Source organism: Canis lupus, chromosome 2 (genome assembly GCF_003254725.2).
Source record: "Canis lupus dingo isolate Sandy chromosome 2, ASM325472v2, whole genome shotgun sequence".
Classification (NCBI taxonomy): domain Eukaryota; kingdom Metazoa; phylum Chordata; class Mammalia; order Carnivora; family Canidae; genus Canis; species Canis lupus.
In genome coordinates this window covers 66,489,853-66,507,668 of record NC_064244.1, presented here as the reverse complement: position 1 = coordinate 66,507,668, position 17,816 = coordinate 66,489,853, and the positions used below count along the sequence as shown (strand labels likewise).

Here is a 17,816-nt window from a genome sequence, read left to right as displayed (position 1 = left end):
GATGAGGAAGGTGGTGAAGATGAATAGGTGAAGTGGTTATTCTTACGGATGTGGGATGGGGTTGTGTCCCCCCCCCCAATTCCTGCCCAACGGCTCCATTTTCTCAGTAAACCAGCTCTTGGCACAGGAGAGGTTTTGGCAAATAGTTGATCAGGAAAGAAGGTATGCATGCACATGTCTATATTAAGTCAGATTTAGAGTCACGTGGCTTTGACTTGCATATCCACAGCCTACCCAAACCACCTCAATGTGGCTTAGAGAAAAGTACTGAGGTCTCAGGAAGAGCTTGGATCCCAACAGAATTAGAAACTCCATTCTGTCCATAAAGGGCCTAGGACCATAGCATGAGCAGAGGAGGCATGGAGGGAATGTAAGGAGTGACCAGTTGTGAGCAATCCCTGGGGACTCAAGAATTCTAGGAGGTTATAAGGGAACTGAATTTGTTCAGTGACTAGGTGTGGAGTTACTGAGCTGCCAACACTCAGATCTAAATTATATCACAAGATCATTCATTGAGGCCCGGGAAGCTTGGCAGACGTCTGAGTTACATTTTGGAGAACATAACAGTCAGAATCCCATCAGAAAATAGTCGAAACACTCAATTTGGATAATTTGAGAAAAGTTTAATGAAGGGTCTGTACAAAGGGTGGGCAGAGTTTGAGGAACCCACAAGAGATTGTGTGAAATCTGGGGCTATCTCTACAGCCTGGATGCCTGTGGGGAAAAGAACAGTTGCCTGAACCCACAGCGGCCAACAGGAGCTAAGGCCTTCAGGGAAGAATATAGCAGTCCTGGGCCACCCCACAGGGAGGCAGTCAGGGGAAGGCAAACCCTGCCCACACTCTTCTCCACCCTCTCATCTCCGGCTGGAGTTCCCATTGGCTGAACCAGACAGGAATCCAGAAGACAAGAGTGCTCACTGATGTGGTTTGTGGAGGTCAATCACCTGGTATAGAGAACAGGGTGGAGGTGAGTGGAGAGTGGCCTGGACAGGCAAGAGGAAGTGATAGGAAATTCACCCAGGATTATATGTGGATATATGCACGTGTACCATGGACTCAATAGTCTCACCAGAAAACACACACACACACACACACACACACACACACACACACACACAAATAGTCTCACCGGAATATCTGAGTTCTCTCTGTGACACTAACAGGAGAGCCAGAGGCCTTAACCTCTAAGGATGGAATGGGCCCCCCAGGAAGGGGAAATCTGTCTATTCTGATTTACAGGGGGGCTGAAGAGGAGGCTCTTGAGAAAAGAACTTGGACTTGGCTCACAATTAGGGTTCAGGTATGAACAAGTGTATTTGGCAAACTGGGAGGGGAAAGGTGAGTGCTAGAGGATAAATTACAGGAAAGGAGTATGCATCCGTCAGATAGACTCCATTCAACTGGATACCCAGTGTGGTAGGCAGAATGACATCTCCCCATGTTTTTAATCCCCCAAATCTCAGAATATATTGCCTTTCTTATGTGGCAAAAGGCACTTTGCAGATGTGATTCAGCTGATTTAGAGATGGGGGAGGTTATTCTGGATTATCCAGGCAGAGCCAATGTGATCATAAGGATCCCTGTAAGAGGAAGCCAGGAGGGTCAGAGTCAGGGAAGGAGATGTGATGAGAGAAGCAGAGGTTGGAATGATATAGGGCCATGAGCCAAAGAACATGGGTGGCCTCTAAGAGCTGGAAAAGGCATGGAAATGGATTCTCCCTTCATGGCCTCCAGAAGGGTCTGCATACCTATTGCAGTCTTCTGACCTCCAATACTGTGAATGTGTGTATGTTGTGTTAAACCACTAAGATTGCAGTAATCTGTTGAACAGCAGTACAAAATTAATGTGCCAAGTTATTGCCATAACTTAAACACAGGCCCTTGGTAGCTAGTAGCTGAATGCACAAAGGAAACTGAAATGAAGAATGAGCCTCAACTCAGAGTCTGAATGACATGGATAGGTCATGGCTCTGGCTCCAGCATCTGTGTATCCATAGATGTAAACAAAACAAAACAACAGTCTAAATAAAAGTGCCACCTTGGGACTTAGGTAAGGGATTCCTGGCTAAGGGAGTGGCATGACGGAAGGAGACTCGTTTCTCTATTATCCTAGGAGTGAAAAGGCAAGAGTAGTATGAGGGGAACAGGCACTGACCAGCAGTCCAGCAGAATCTTAAGAGGCATTCAGAGGTAAGCCCTGCCAGGCGAGCATCTGCCTGAGTGATGTCAAGGGTAGAGCGGAGGAGGCAGCATGAGCAGCATGTGGAAGCATGCACGGGACAACTCTGGGACTCCCACAGATGCCAAGGGCAGAGTGAGCTTGTGATGATTCTGAGCCCAGCCGTTACCTGGGTTAGGATGGTGCAGTACTGAGCTAGCAACATGTTTGTCCCAAGTGATATCAAGGCCTCTTTCATCCCTGCAGGCTGACAAGGACTGTGAGTACCCAAGTTATCCCTGTAACACAAAGGGAAGGAGCCTCCTGCTACTACAGATCACCTAGGGGGTCAGAGTGCTGCTGGGCCTGGGAGGTTATGGGGAGGAAGATCCAGGCACCAGATCAAAATCTAGGAAGACTTTCACGAAGTACAGTTGTAGTTTTTACTTATTCTCCCAACAAATGATCCCTTACTGTGTGTGCTGTGCCTAGCAATGAAGCAGGGGCAGTGCCATTGCCCAGGCCCTCTGGCAGCATGGCTGCAGGCATGGCCCACACCAGCTGTGCCCGGCAGGAGCGGCTATGGAAATCAGGCTCTGAAGGATGGGTCAGCTCAGCAGGAGTGTGGAGAGGGCTGAGGGTCAGCAAAATGGCAGGGCTGCTGTGGGAAAGGACTTGTCCTTGAACGTAAGTGAGGTGTGCTTGGGAACCAATAAAAGTTGGTGGGTATACTTTACAGGGAGCTGGAGACCATCTGATCACTCAAAATCACAGCCCCAAACTCACACAGATTATTCCAATTTCTCTCCTCTCTTCCCTCTCCATTGGCGGGTGGTGGTGGCTCCCTTCCACCTCATTCCTCCATCCACTGCTGAGAGGCATTGGGCATTGGGTCCTGCATATTTTTAGCAAGCAATTCTCAGATCTCAATAGAGAAATGGGAAAAAGTTCTCTCCCACAGGAAGGTTTGGTGTCCTGCCTTGGATAAGATTGAGTGAAGTAAGTCCCTGCGGCCCAAGGAGAAAAAGGTTTTTCAGCCAGAAAAAAAAGTATGAGAAAAAGCACAGAGACATAGCTGGATAATGTATGTGGAAGGAGTTCTGTGGGGAGGTTGCAAAGGGGGCGCCTGATAGAGGGGGAGGGTGCTTGAGAGTAGAGGAGGCCTGGAACCAGATTATGGTTGTGAGGTGTCACAGGTAACGCTACCTGCTGCTGCAAGGAGTCAGAGCCTGGCCTGAGATGACAGCCAGCTCAGAAAAACTTGTAGCTGGAGTCATGAGATGAGCTCAGGATGTCTACCAACTAATGATCCATTTCTGTAGATGGCTTTCCGGTATACAAAATGCTTTCACAACTTCCTACTGCTTTAGCTCTCTATCACTGCATAACGCACCAACCCCAAACAACCACATTCATTTTGCTGGCAGACCTGCCACGTGGGCAACACTTGGCAGGAACAGCTCATCTCTGCTCCACTCGGCATCAGCAAGGACAGCTGGACTCATCTGAAGGCCCTGTCACTCACATGTCTGGCACTGGATGCTGGGACATTAGAAGAGGCTGTGACTTGGAATACCTATGGCCTCTACTCGTAGCCTGGGCTTTTTCACAGCAGAGTGGCTAGGTTCCAAGGGTGAGTGTCTGCAGAGTGAGAACAAGGCAAAAGCTTTTCTAACTTAGCCTTGGAAGTTAGAAATACATTGCAACACTAGGGCATTTGCTCTTTCTTTTGTCTTGAGTGCTCTTCTCCAGAGACCAGTGTGGATCTTTCTCTCATTCTTCAGGCTTCAGTTCAAATGTCACCTCATTAGAGGTGGTCTTCCTGAACCATGCTATTTAAAATTGCAACCCCAACCCTCCCCTGGTTCTCTCCCCAACTCCCTTGATTGCTTTATCTTTCTCCATAGAACTCATTATTACAAAACATATTGTATATTTACTTAAAATTGTCTTTTCTCATCCATTAGAAGTGAGCTCCACAGCTCAGAGGTGTTGTATATTTTGTTCACTGCTTATTCCCTACCACTCAGGACAGTGACTGGAACATAGCAGTCTACCATTTGCAGGGCAAATAATTGAAAATTACCATTTTGCTTCTATTAACTTCTCCTTATCTTTCTAAAAGCCATGGTTTGTATGTTTTGTTACTCTAGTAATATAGCTTTTATTATTTCAATATGATCCTTTTTAACCTCACATAATGATTTGGTCTTAGTCTATTTCTTCTTCCTCCTCCAGCTGCTGCTGTGGCTTCTGCTTCTTCTTCTTCTTCTTCTTCCCAAATTATGGCTTCTTTTTTATTATTATTGGAAAGACTTCAAAGTGTTTTGCTCTGTTTTGCTCAAAGGCATGTGATCTGCTAAGAAAATATGACTGGGAGAACAGAACCTCCTAATGGCCTAGGAGAATTGTTTTGTCTCAGGCAGAAACTTCCAAAAGTGGTAAAGCATATGCAAAGCCATTCGTTTTGTAGGATTAACTCATGATTAGTAAGAAGACACACACGCACACACACACAGGCTCTGAAAGGCGAGGTAGAGCTCACCAGACAAAGAGAGTGGCTTTTGCAAAGATCCTTTGGTGGAGGTAGGCCTGGTCCTTCTGATGAACAGAGAGAAGATGAAGTGTGGCTGTAAGAGAGAAGGGGAGAACAAGAGAGAGGGGAGACTTGGAGAGCAGGAGCTGTTTGGACAGTATTCAGTGGTGGCAGAGAGGCAGGCAGGAGGCCGTTGTCATCAGAGCAAGAAACTGAGTTTTTATTCTAAATGTAATGAGAAGGGTGCCTGGGTGGCTCAGTCAGTTAAGTGTCTGACTCTTGATTTTGGCTTAGGTCCTGATCTCAGGGTCCTAAGAGTCCATTGGAGTCCACACTGGGCATGGAGCCTGCTTAAGATTCTCTCTCCCTCTCCCTCTTCCCCTCCCCTGTTCTCTCTCCCCATCTCTATAAAAATGTGATGAGAAGCCATTTAAGGATTTTTTTGTCATTGAAGGATTTTTTTAAAAGATTTTATTTATTTATTCATGAGAGACACAGAAAGAGAGGCAGAGACACAGGCAAAGGGAGGAGAAGCAGGCTCCATGTAAGGAGCCCGATGTGGGACTTGATCCCAGGACCCAGGGATCATACCCTGAGCCAAAGGCAGACGCTCAGCCACTGAGCCACCCAGGCATCCCACCATTAAAGGACTTAATCAGGAGAGTGATATGATCTGGTTTATAATTTTAGAAGCTTACTCTGGATGCTGTGTGGAAGATGTGTTGCAGAGGGCAGGAGTGAAATTAGAGGGAGTCGGGATACCATTGCCATCATTTAGACAAGAGATGGAAAAAAGTGGGCAGATGCAGAATAGGTTCTGAGGTGGCATCAACAGAGTTAGCTGCTGGGAGTCAGCAAAGGGAAGAATGAGGTGCACCTGCACTTTCAGATTTGTAGGTCCAGCAACTAAGTGGATGGTGTCACACTATGTACTGAGATGTCCCTGAAATGGAGACACTTGGAGGGGACCAAGTTGGGGCAGGCATGGCAGGTCAGGAAATTTGGAATTTGTTTTTTTTAAATTGAGTTCCAATTGCCTAGTTGACTTTCAAGTAAAGGTGACAAAAAAAAAAAAAAAAAAAAGTAAAGGTGACAAATAGATAGTTGGATGTAAGAGTCTGGAGCTCAGGGGAAAAGTCACTGGTGGTGATAACAGATTTGTAAAGTCATTGGCAAATATGACAGATGGTATTTAAAAGCCATGGGACCGGATGAGATCACCCAGGGAGAGACAGCAGAGGTGATGAGGGAGCTTGGAGTTTCCCTGAGAATAGTCCCATGTTAGGCAAAGTTGTATGGGAAGTTGGGGCCTGAGGAGGGCAGCTCTCCTGAGGGCAGGCCCTGCCAGTGTTCAGACACAGGGTCCAGTGACAAGTGACAACCACAATGAATAAGTGGAATATGTGAGAATTCTCAAAGATCCTTGGAAAAGGGAACCTGGAAGAGACCAGATTTCCTAAAGTCTTTGCAGATTGAGAGCTCGAATTGTTGCTGCTTACTCATTAAAAGGAAGTGTGGACTGAAAACAGAAGAAACAAGAGAACATCTGGGTTACTCCTTTTTTCATGGATTTGTTACCTCCATGAGCCTCTCAAGGGCAGAAACTCTGCCCTCTTGGCCTCTGTACCCATGCCTGGCTTACAATAGCTGTGAACACAAGTGGGAAATTGGGTGACTGTCTAACAAAGCTTGCACACTTCGTCAACAAAGAAGACTGTCGGGATCCCTGCGTGGCGCAGCGGTTTGGCGCCTGCCTTTGGCCCAGGGCGCAATCCTGGAGACCCGGGATCGAATCCCACGTCGGGCTCCCGGTGCATGGAGCCTGCTTCTCCCTCTGCCTGTGTCTCTGCCTCTCTCTCTCTCTCTCTGTATGACTATCATAAATAAATAAAAAATTAAAAAAAAAACAAAGAAGACTGTCTAAATAATGAAATCTGCAGGCCCAAAGGAAAGGGAACATTGAAAAACTAGAACCCAATGGCCCTTTACAGCCCAAATTGTAAGCTCTCTTTGGGAATGGAATAATGGTTTGCTTTGCTACTCTCCTGAGCAAGGAAATGTTTGCTTCTCTCCCCAGAGCTGTGGAGAAAGCCATTCATCCCCAAGCAGAGCATCCCAACAAGCTCACAACACAGACTGGGAGCCATATGGAGAGGGATTTCTCGGTGGTCTCCAAGGAAGGAAAATGCTGGCTTCTCTTCCCTCAGGGCTCTCGCAGTAGATCTGGTGGGAGGAGTAGGGCAAGTGGGCTCAGGGAGAAGGTATCAAAATCAGTAGCTGGGAGGCCTCAGGCAGACAGGGTGGGTGGTGGAAATGTTTGGGATGGGTAAACATGACTGGAGAAAGGAGGGATGGGGCTTCTGCACCCTCCAAAGCTGGCCTTGGGTTTAGCTCAGCCTGGTGGTCCTTTGGGATGGGTTGGCCATTGTCAGCCATGAAAGCACCGAAGCAGAGATGGCTGTTCAGGAGAGAATTGAAAGTTGAAGCAGAGATGGGAGAGAAACTACTGGAAGGTGCCTGACTGCCCCACTCCCTGGCTTCAGTCCTTTCCCAGGTATGGCTGATTTAGGATTCCATGAGATACCTCCACATCTTCCCAAAAAATTGTGCCTGGGAAAGTCTGACTTGATTTCTGTTCCTGAACACCAAAGGAGCCTCAACTAAGACAAAAGAGTAGCCCAGGCTGCTCTGGGGTGGCCTCCTTCCCCTCCCTACAGGGGCTATCACTGCTGTGGGCCCATGGGGAGCTCTTCCCCTCAGGTTCTCCCCAGCTACTCTGGCTGGGTTCCCATTTGTTCTATGTATCAACGCATCTATCTTCCCTCTGTAGCCCTTGTTTTGACCCCTCTGTCTGTCCTTGTGATGTCTGAAATAACAGGAAACAAGGCCATTCTTCCCCAGGGCTGCTGGGAATTACACCTGAAAACACCAAAGCCACAAAGATAGTGACAACAAAGGAACTCACAGTCAAACCCCAACGGTCCATGAAAACCCAAATGGGAAGTAGTAACTGGGACATTCTCATCTCTCTCTTTTTTAAAATTATTGCCACATTTTAAAAAATATTTTATTTCTTTATTCATGAGAGACACACACATACACACAGAGGCAGAGACACAGGCAGAGGGAGAAGCAGGCTCCATGCAGGGAGCCTGACGTGGGACTCGATCCTGGGACTCCAGGATCACGCCCTGAGCCAAAGGCAGGCGTTCAACTGCTAGGCCACCCAGGCATCCCCATTGCCACATTTTTTTAAAGATTTTATTTATTCATGAGAGACACGGAAAGAGAGGCAGAGACATAGTCAGAGGGAGAGGCAGGCTCCCCCCAGGGAGCTTGATGCAGGACTCCATCCCAGGATCCTGGGATCATGACCTGAGCCAAAGGCAGACACTCAACCACTGAGCCACTTAAAAAAAAAAAGAAAAGAAAAGAAAAAAAGAAAAAGATTTTATTTATTTATTTGAGAGGACAAGAGAGAGAGAGCTTAAGTGTGAATGGGGGAGGGGCAAGGAGAGAGAAAGAAGGGGGGGGAGGGAGGAGGTAAGGGAGGGGGAGAGAAGCAGACTCTCCTCGGAGCAGGGACCCTGATGTGGACCTCCATCCCAGGACCCTAGGATCATGACCTGAGCTGAAGGCTGACTGAGCCACCCAACCACCCCCACATTCTTACCTTTATCCAGAGGAGGAAACTAACCATGTCAGGATAGGCCTTGGATAGGCCACTGCAGTTCCTTGGACCACATTTCTTCACCTAGAGAACATGAGTGAAAAGTATACACAAACTGGGTCATGAGAGCATCGTGTTTAGCACAGTACATTCTCAACAAATGTTGGTTATTTTTATTATCAAAAGGGATTCTAGGTAACCCAAAAAAGGGGGGATTCTGGGAAATAAAATATTTCTGGGCTGATATTGTTTAATGTGCCTCTCAGGATGCCTGGCACATAGGAAAGTGTAAGAATTGTGGTTATGGGAAAAGTATTTAAAGCTGGGACAGGAACCGAAGTGAACTCATGCAAGTAAAAGCCATTTGATCTGGTGATGGCAGAGCTGTCTATCATACAACTTTTCTTTTTATTTAGAATTTCAATGATGTTACCTGAATTGCTTATGCAGTGAAATCACTAAGAACTGGTTATGATTCGAAATTATATTGGTTGCCAAGTTAACAGCTCAGAGAAGACCGTCACTTGGGTGCCTCAGAAGTCTGTCCTCTGAGGGGACAGGAGCGCCTAGGCAGGGTTGTGGGGTTGGCCGGGAGGAGGAGGTGGAGACAGGGGATGGACAGAAAGTAGGGGGGAAAGGATGTACTGGGCATGGAGGCGAGAAAGATAGATGGACGGAGAGAGAAAGCACCACCAGAAAGTGACCCCTGCCCAAAGCAAAGGCATCTGTTTCTTTTTATTTTATATATTATATTTATTTTGTTATTCCACTTCATTTCTTTTCCAACCTGGTATCTCCATTCTCCTTCTTCCCAGAGCAGTTCTCTGGACAACTCTGGCAGGACTACAACATGAGAACTGGTCTGACTTCAGCATCCCTCCATAAACTCCTCACATCACATCCCAAGGAGGAGATGGTGAGACCTCTGTTTTCTGAATGTGTGTGGGGTACAGTGGGCCAGGAGGATGGTGGGAGGGGTCATCTGGGCTCTGAGAGTCTCACTTCATTTCCCATGTTCAGGAGTGGAGGCCTCTTGCTGCCACCAATACTCCCTCTGTCCCATCACCTTCCCCTGACCTGATCATGATTCTGGGTTCTGATCCCAGCTCTATCACCTGCTCTTTGCTTGATCCTCATGAACCCAGAGTGCCTTTCCAGCTCAGGCAAGTCTCAAGTCTCTTGAGATCCCTGAACGACTGAGGAAGGAAAGGATTCCAGAGTTTTCCATCAAATGCTGGCCCCCTCAGCTCCTAGGTGGGGAATTAGTCTAAAGCAAATCAATCTCCTGGTAACCATAACAAAGGGAAACTAAGTCAGAATCCCTTTTTTAATGGGGCAGAAGGGGCAGCAGCTCCAGCATCTAACTTCTGAGGGATCAACAGGGCAAGGTAGCCCCAGCAGCAGCAAGTGGGACCAAGAGCAGTGAAACCTCAACTTTAAATCTTAGGACTCTGACAGATCAGACATGCAATGGTGAAGCAGTCAGGTGAAGCAGTCAATTGAATGAAAAGTTTCGGTCACCTGGAATGAAGTGTCTATTGAAAGCAAACCTCTAGAGGCTGAGCAGCCATGCCATAGGTCAGTATGAGGGGCACAGAGACTTTAAGCTCCTATCCTAACTACTCAGCTCAATTGTCCACCTAAAAGCTAAGAGTGTTTTATGACTGTGATTGAAGAATCTCAAATTTCTTGCAGAGACAGGAAGAAGGGGAAGAGGTAGTGTTACTGGAACCCGGGTCCCAGAGTCAACCAGTGGAAGCTGGAACTATGCATATGCACAGGCCTTCCAACCAGTGGAAGTTGGGACTATGGAAGAAGAATCATAACTGATGTTGAAGATGCCACCAACAGAGAAGGAGGAGAAAACATCTCTACCTCTTCTCCTGCCCTCCAACCTCTTACTGCCAGAGAGTCAGAAAATATACCTTGCAGGCGTTGGCATGCCAGTGATGTGGAGCAGAGCGGGGGAAGGAGAAGAATAGATCTGAGAAGCAGGCCTGGAATGCAACATGATTTTAGATTATACTGAATGTATTGCTATGGATGCATTTACCAGAGGTTTTTATTTCAATAGACTAGTTTGAGTAACCAGACGTGTTGTAATTTGTTCACTTTGTTGGTTGACTGGATCTTGGACTAACCAGTGATCTAATAAACCAGGTTAAGATGCCTTGAATTCCTTGGTATACAATAGAAGAGGGGAGGTTGAATTATTGAGTACATTGCCATATGCACTATGTTCCCCACTCACTAACTGTATCCCCAGAATGGGCCCAGAAGACAATCCCTCTCTGAAAGCATTAGTGAGCATTAATACTGTCATCTTTGAAAAACTCTATTGTGATTGTTCTTTGTAAGACTAGAATAGTTGTAGGAAGCTGCAGTTGACATGGACACCTGATTTCAGTAATGTTTTCAGGATCCTAGAGCAGTAGACCCCAACCGGTAGCATTTAACCACTAGAGGCAAGGTGGACATGGTTACTTACAGGCATAAAGGAAGGGAATTTGGATGCTAAATGAATAACAAACGCTCACTCTGTCTACCTCTTGGCTTGCCCATTGACATAACCCCTTTACCCAATACTTACACTTCAAAATAAAGCTTCCAAAAACTATACTACAACCAATCATCTTTTGAACAATTGATAATGTATTTTCTCATCCCCAAGGAATCAACCTAAATCTTGGAGTAATTATATCCAGCTGCCAGTCCATGTGCTGCGGGATAGGGTGCCTCCTCTGATGACTACTATCTTATTTCAAAATTCTACAATCTGAGCAATACATTGTAAAATTCACCACCACCAATACACTATTAAAAAATAATGGTGGAGAGGAAAGAAGAGAAAAATTAGTTTAAAACAGTTAAATTACTGCATTTGATTGACTCTAAGAATCAGTTGTAGAACAAACCATTATTTTACATACCATTAAGGAAAATGATCCAGTTACATGATGACACAATGATTTCTCATCACTTATAACTTAGAGCTATTTTGTACGTATTTAGACATAGATTTTTACCTTGCATAACTTTTGCACACACAAAAAATTAAAATATAAGAAATTGATTGATTATGGTATTCCTCAAACGCCTTCATATTTATAGTCCTCCTCTGAGTTCCTCTCATGTTACTTCTCCAACAGAGAATATGCGCCCCTTTTGCTCTCTTTCCATGCTCTTCTTGCACATACAATAACGTTTCATTTCAATGTGGAATTACAGTGTAATATTTTTAAAGACATTGTAAAGCACAACCAAATAAAAATGGGTAGTATCAACAATATCCATAACTCAGCTGAAGTGCTAATAATATGAACAGCTATGACCAAGTATGCATATGCACAGGCAACAGTGATCATATTATGAATGCTGCCTGGTTACCAGCAATAGCAAGGTGTCATTAATTGTAGGACACAGCTCTGTCTCAAAGGTGTTAAAAAATATGGGGAAAAAATGAGCATCTTAGATCTGATGAAATGCAATCACCTTCAGTTCTAGGCATGAGGACAGCTCCTGTGTTTGCCAGTTCCGGGTCCCTTGTGGTACCCTTAAGCCCCGCTAACAGGCTTGTGATTAGTCTCTTTACACACAAACCCTTAGAAAAAATGTGATTTGAATGTGCTGTTTTCTGTTGAGACTCTCAGTGGTGCACTGGTGTATAAGAAAGGTTTTTGTAGTTATTGTTTTTATTTAAGTATCTAGTATCCAGCACCTTTGCTAAACACTCTTTAGTTTTAAGTTTGTTTCTAGAAGTTCTTGGAATGCCTATGTAGGCAGTCACAGCATCTTATAAATGATGACCCTTCTGTTTTTTAAAATACTTATAATTTTGGGCAGCCCCGGTGGCTCAGCGGTTTGGCGCCGCCTGCAGCCTGGGGTGTGATCCTGGAGACCTGGGATCGAGTCCCACGTTGGGCTCCCTGCATGGAGCCTGCTTCTCCCTCTCGGACTCTGCCTGTGTCTCTGCCTCTCTCTGTGTGTCTATGAATAAATAAATAAAATATTTTAAAAAAACACTAAAAAAATAAATAAATAAAATACTTATAATTTTAATTTCTGTTCTTTTTCTTATTCTATTGGCTAAGGCCTGCATCCCTCGTTCCTGGCTTTAAATTGAATGCAATAAATGGTTCGCCATTAAGAATTATATGTATTAAAAAAAAAAAAGAATTATATGTATTGTAGGGACGCCTGGGTGGCTTGGTGGTTGAGCATCTACCTTTCTACCTCCAACAGCTTCGGCTCAGAGACCCGGGATCGAGTCCTGCGTCGGGCTCCCTGCATGGAGCCTGCTTCTCCCTCTGCCTGTATCTCTGCCTCTCTCTCTCTCTCTCTCTCTCTCTCTGTGTCTCTCATGAATAATAAATAAAATCTTAAAAAAAAAAGATTTATATGTATTGTAGACTTGGGGTAAAGTCAGGCATCTTTCTTCTCTCTGAGTTTATTATTTTTTAAAAATCATGATCAGATTGAATTCTATTGAATAGTTTATTGCATTGTTTGAGATCATCATAAAGCATCATTTTTTCTTTCTGCTTTCCCCTGGAGTCCTGACTCCATCCTGGTAGGGCATGTCAAGATCAAAGCCTAGAAGACCCTTCTTCCTAGCCCCAGACTGGAAGGGCAGGAACGGACCCCTATAGTCTTCTTGAATAAATCTTGGGCTTTTTGGAATCTTCCACGTGGAGCATTACAAGATGTTCATGAAGGCATCATTTTGATGTATTACCTTGCTTATAAAATATCTGCATTTTAAAAACCCTGACTTACTCAAGACTTTCTACTAAAGAAAGGAGAGGAAGTAGCATAAGGGAATGTTGAGGAGAGAAACTCTGTTCTGCACCCATAAGTCATTTACAGCAAATCCTGTGAAGCAGGTAACAGTACACTTGGGGTGAGGAGGAAACTAAAGCTTGCGGAGCTACGTGCCCTGCACTGAAAGACAATGGTGGAGTGAGATTCTAGACCTTAAGCCCCAAATCCTGTGCTCAGAAACACTGCTTGCTTGTTCACAGCAGAGCAAGAGCTGGGTCCCTCCTCCCACTAGTGGACTTCTGCCTCTCCCTGCCCCTTGGATCCTGGGCTCCAAGCATCTCCGAAGCTAGTCCCACCCTTCCAGCGATTGTACAGTTTGGAAGCGTTGTGGCCCTCTGGCCCTCCTTCCAGAGCCTCATGGGTACCCTGGGGGCTGTGCATCCTGTCAGGACTGTGACTACTGAATGAGTGTGTGTGGAGGGAGGGGATGGGGTCTGGGATCCCCTCCAGTAAAGGGAAGAGGGCAGAGAGTGAGGTCCTGATTCTGCCTCTGTGCCGACCAGGCTTGGTGTTGAGATGGGTGAGCACTCTTATCTCTTCTTCTGTGTGCAGGCTGGGCTGCTCCTAGCCGCCCCTCCTTGCAGCGGCCTCCTCGGTGACCAACCTGATGCAGGCCTTGGAGGCTGTGCCACAGAGTGTGGAGGGGCTCTGTCTCACTGGTTCCACTTCTGTCCTGTCCCCGATGCCTTCTGCTACTTTGCTGAGTTCAGGTCCTGGGGCTGAGTCTGCGTCTCACTCAGCTTCAGCCAGGAGCTCTCAGGGGCTTGGGCTTGCTAGCAGTGTTTTCACTGGCCCCTGAGCCTATTACCTCTTTCCACCCCCAACAGCTTGGGCAACCTGAGCTTCCTCAGTACATTGCTTTCCTAGGCCCCTGCCTAAATGGGAGCTGGGGTGTTCAGTTTTCTTCCAGTCATGCAGCTGGCTGTCAAGTATAGTTGCTTTCAGAATGTGGGGGAGCTGGCCAACATCGTCCTAGACCTGGTGCTTAGCTGCTTCTCTGGTGATGCCTGGACGCTGGGCATGTTGGACCTGTCATTCACCACCTGGCTGAAGGTGGCCAGTCCTGGGGCCCTTCAGGGCCTCCAGCTGGGGACTCCATGTCTGGATCATGAGGGAGGCAGCCTGTGGTGGTAGGGCTGGGACTGCAGAGACTGGACACCCTGACTGTGATAAACACCAACATGGCTGGGGTACCTGCCCATTTTGAGCTGTAGGAACTGAATTTAGGATGCACTCCAAGGGCACATAGCTCTGGAGGCCTTAGTTTCCTGCTACAGCCTGAAGAGTTGGGTCTTAACCGTGGTTTAACCAGGTTTAACAGGGTCTGACCAGGTTCTTGGCTGCCACACCCAGGCTTCAGAGACTGTACCTGAGTGGCAACCGACTGTGGAGTGCCGTGCTGTGCACAAATGGAACAGGGGCTGTGTCAGGACTGCAGGCCCTGGATCTGTACAATAAAAGGTGAGTACCCGGTCCCTAGCCACTTTCTCTCGGGGAGCTGTTGCTTTAGGGAAACCAGCTGATTTGTCTGGGGGGCCAGATATTCCAGGGTCTAAAGGGCTGGAGATGTCAGAGTTGGCAGGAATCCACTGGCAGCCCCAGGCCAGGGCTGGTTGGCTCCTCTGCTCACACTGATCACCCTAAACCTGCTGGGTACTCACATGGTGCTCAGCCTGGCCTTGAACTTCTATGGCTCAGAGAATCTGCATACCTTGAGACTGCAGTTCCCCTCTGGTTCTTCCCGGGTAGAGTTGTCCCTGCTGACCAGCTTGGAGCTTTCTGCAGTCTCAGATAAGGAGTTTTGGAAGCTGGCTTCTCTCGCCTTTTCAGTCTTGCAAACCCTGACTGCCAAAGGCGAGGCACTGCAGCTGGAGACGCGGAACATCGCCAAGATCTTCCTCACCCTTTGCCAACTCTCCCTGCTTGGCAATACTTGGAGGCTCTATGCTCCCAGGGTGCCTCTAGTTTCTTCCTCTGGCAGCTCTCCAGGCCCCAGTAGCTGCGGTATGGGCAGGCAGACGTAGCCTAGGGCCCACTGCATCTCGGGGCTGCCCAGCCTACGGGAGCTGAAGCTGTGGGCACTGTGGCCCTGAGCCTGGCCCTGCCCAGGGTGGCTTGAGGAGCTGTCAGTGAGCTGCCTAGCCTTGAGGTGCTGTATCTGGTCACAGCGGGGCTGGAGACACTGCCTGCTGCTGCTTCCAGAGCCCGGGCAGTCTCCAGGTCTTGGTGCTAGATTGGGAGACAGGCCTTATGCTCCATGGCAGCCTCCAGGAGCACAGTCCCCAGATAACCCAGTATGTGTATATTCTGGGGGCTTCCTTGGCCTGCCAGTGTGCCAGTGCCTGGGTGGGGCCCTGGCTTGAGTGGTTCCCCCAAAACATACAAGCACATAGTATCACACCAGCTGTGCTTGGCCAGAAGCTGGGGGCCTCCCCAAGAATCCCACTTTTCTCCTTTCTCTGGTGCCACTGTCCCAAAACTTTGGGGGTTGGAACTCTTTTGGGGTCACTCTGCCTGAACTTTCTGCTAATCTGGCCACCTTCCTCTGGCTGGCTGCTCCCTCATCCCCCAGTGTTGCTGTTGGTCTTCCTGGAGCCTGTCTCCCACCACCACCTCCCTGGCTACTGTGGACTGGCCTGGCTACTCTGCAGAGGGGACTTTTCCTTGTGACCCAGGGAAGATGAAAGAAAGGATGGCTTCTGGGCTTGGCTGGGGAGCAGGTTAGGGCAACCTGGGTTTAGCTGGAGTGGGTGCATGCATGTTGGAGTTGGGGATAGGAAAAACAAACCAGCCTGGCAGGGAGATAGTGGGTAAATGTGGGCACATGAGACTGAACCCAGATTCTGGTGGGAGGTGGGAGTGCTGCATGTGTTGGGAGGATCAGCTGGTGATTTTGGGAACACAGGCTTTGGGAAAGCTCTGGATGAGCCTCTGAATGAGAAAATTGGGAGATGGCAGGTGGCTGTGTGGTATGTGATGTGATCTCAAGATCTCCAAATCCTTAGTAAATTTACTAAATCCATGAAATGCTTGGCTTAATTGGACTTTTTGTTTTAAGATGGAAATCCACATGAGGCAGGAGGCGTAGGGGTTGAGGTCACAGAAGCTGTAGCTCCGAGGAAATAAAGTTGGAAATTCATAGAGGGCATGGGGAAGGAGAGAGGGCTGTGACAACTGTGGAATGGGGTCCAGGCCAATTCAATCAGATCTTCAAGGGGGCAGAGAGGCCCCATTTGCCATCTGGGTTATAGAGGAATTGGCAGCTGAGGACCAAAAAGCTGGGATGCTGCCCAGGAGGCAGCAGACTGATTGCTTATTCCCTCAGCAAAAACACAAAGGCGTGGCCATACCTATGGTCTTATTTGAGCCTCATAACAACACTGGGAGGAGAAATCCACCCCCTGGGCACTCTGTGTCTAGCTATCCTAAACTACTTGGAGCTCCCAGAACACCATACACTCTTGACCCTGGGCCTTTGCACGCACTGCTCCTTCACCCAGAAACACTTTCCCCAAATTTCTTTCCTCCAGGGGAACTACTACATATCTTTTAAGATTTAGCTTAGCTATCACTTTCTCCAGAAGCCCTCCCTGACCTCCCAGGCTAGATAAGCTGCTGCCTCTGGGTTCCATAGCCTCCTGCACTTCCCTTTCTCAAAGTACTGGTCACATTGTACTGGCCCACACAGGTCTGGGGGCCCCTCAAGCACTGGCCTTCAAAGAGGTGCGCACAAGATGACTCCTGGGGGTTTAGGAAAAATGTTAAAACTTATATTTCTATTTTTCAATCTCATTTTATTCTGAAGCTAGACTGCCTGCTTTTTAACCATACGGTTTTATGTTACTTAACCTCTGTACCTTTAGTTTCTTCTTTTGTGATATGGGATAGTATTAGACTCTTGCTCAGAGAGTTTTGTGAGGGTTAAGTGAATAAATATGCATAGAGCACTGAGAGAAGGACCTGGTAGTAGTGCATTTTAAGTGTTCAATAGAAGTTAGTTTTTTATGTAATTACATAGGTACTACATCTATGTATAGCATTTATAGGTAAATAGATACACATATGTTGGAAGTATGGGTTCAAGAATATTTTACTAATAGGAAGCATTACTAATTTACTAAAAGGAAATTCGCTCTGGAAAAATTGGAGATCAGGTCCTGGGGACAGGGACCAGTTTGATTCACCTGTGCATCCTTAGATGCCTGGTGTTGGCCCAGCACAGAGGGGGTCTTGCAGACAACTGTGCACAGAAAAAATCTTGGTGGATGGTGAAGCAGCGAAATGGGAGCTGGTCCAGGCTCTGTTGATTTTTTTTTTTTAATTTTTATTTATTTATGATAGCCACAGAGAGAGAGAGTGAGAGAGAGACAGAGAGGCAGAGACACAGGCAGAGGGAGAAGCAGGCTCCATGCACCGGGAGCCTGACGTGGGATTCGATCCCGGGTCTCCAGGATCGCGCCCTAGACCAAAGGCAGGCGCCAAACCCCTGCGCCACCCAGGGATCCCCTGATTATTTCTATATAACATTGGGCAGGGCACTTGGCCTCTTAGGGCCTTAATTTTCCTCTTCCCTAAAATGCCAGGCTTTAATTAGAAAAAAAAGCAAAGGGAAACCATCAACCAATATCA

The 17,816-nt window shown here is 47.2% G+C and overlaps 1 long non-coding RNA gene across 7 annotated transcripts in view; it reads left to right on the top strand.

Moving 5' to 3' along the window:
- LOC112660569 (uncharacterized) overlaps positions 1-10,459 on the top strand; it is a 43,517-nt gene extending 33,058 nt beyond the window's left edge. For 5 of the 7 annotated variants that reach the window (XR_003137072.3, XR_003137069.3, XR_003137068.3 and 2 more), the window contains 2 exons: positions 9,182-9,282; positions 10,062-10,459. This is a non-coding gene — a long non-coding RNA (uncharacterized LOC112660569). Of the gene's footprint in view, positions 1-9,181; positions 9,283-9,813; positions 9,945-10,061 lie in introns of all 7 variants that reach the window. The other 2 variants (XR_007404374.1, XR_007404375.1) reach the window with 2 other exon arrangements.
- Positions 10,460-17,816: the final 7,357 nt, after the last annotated feature.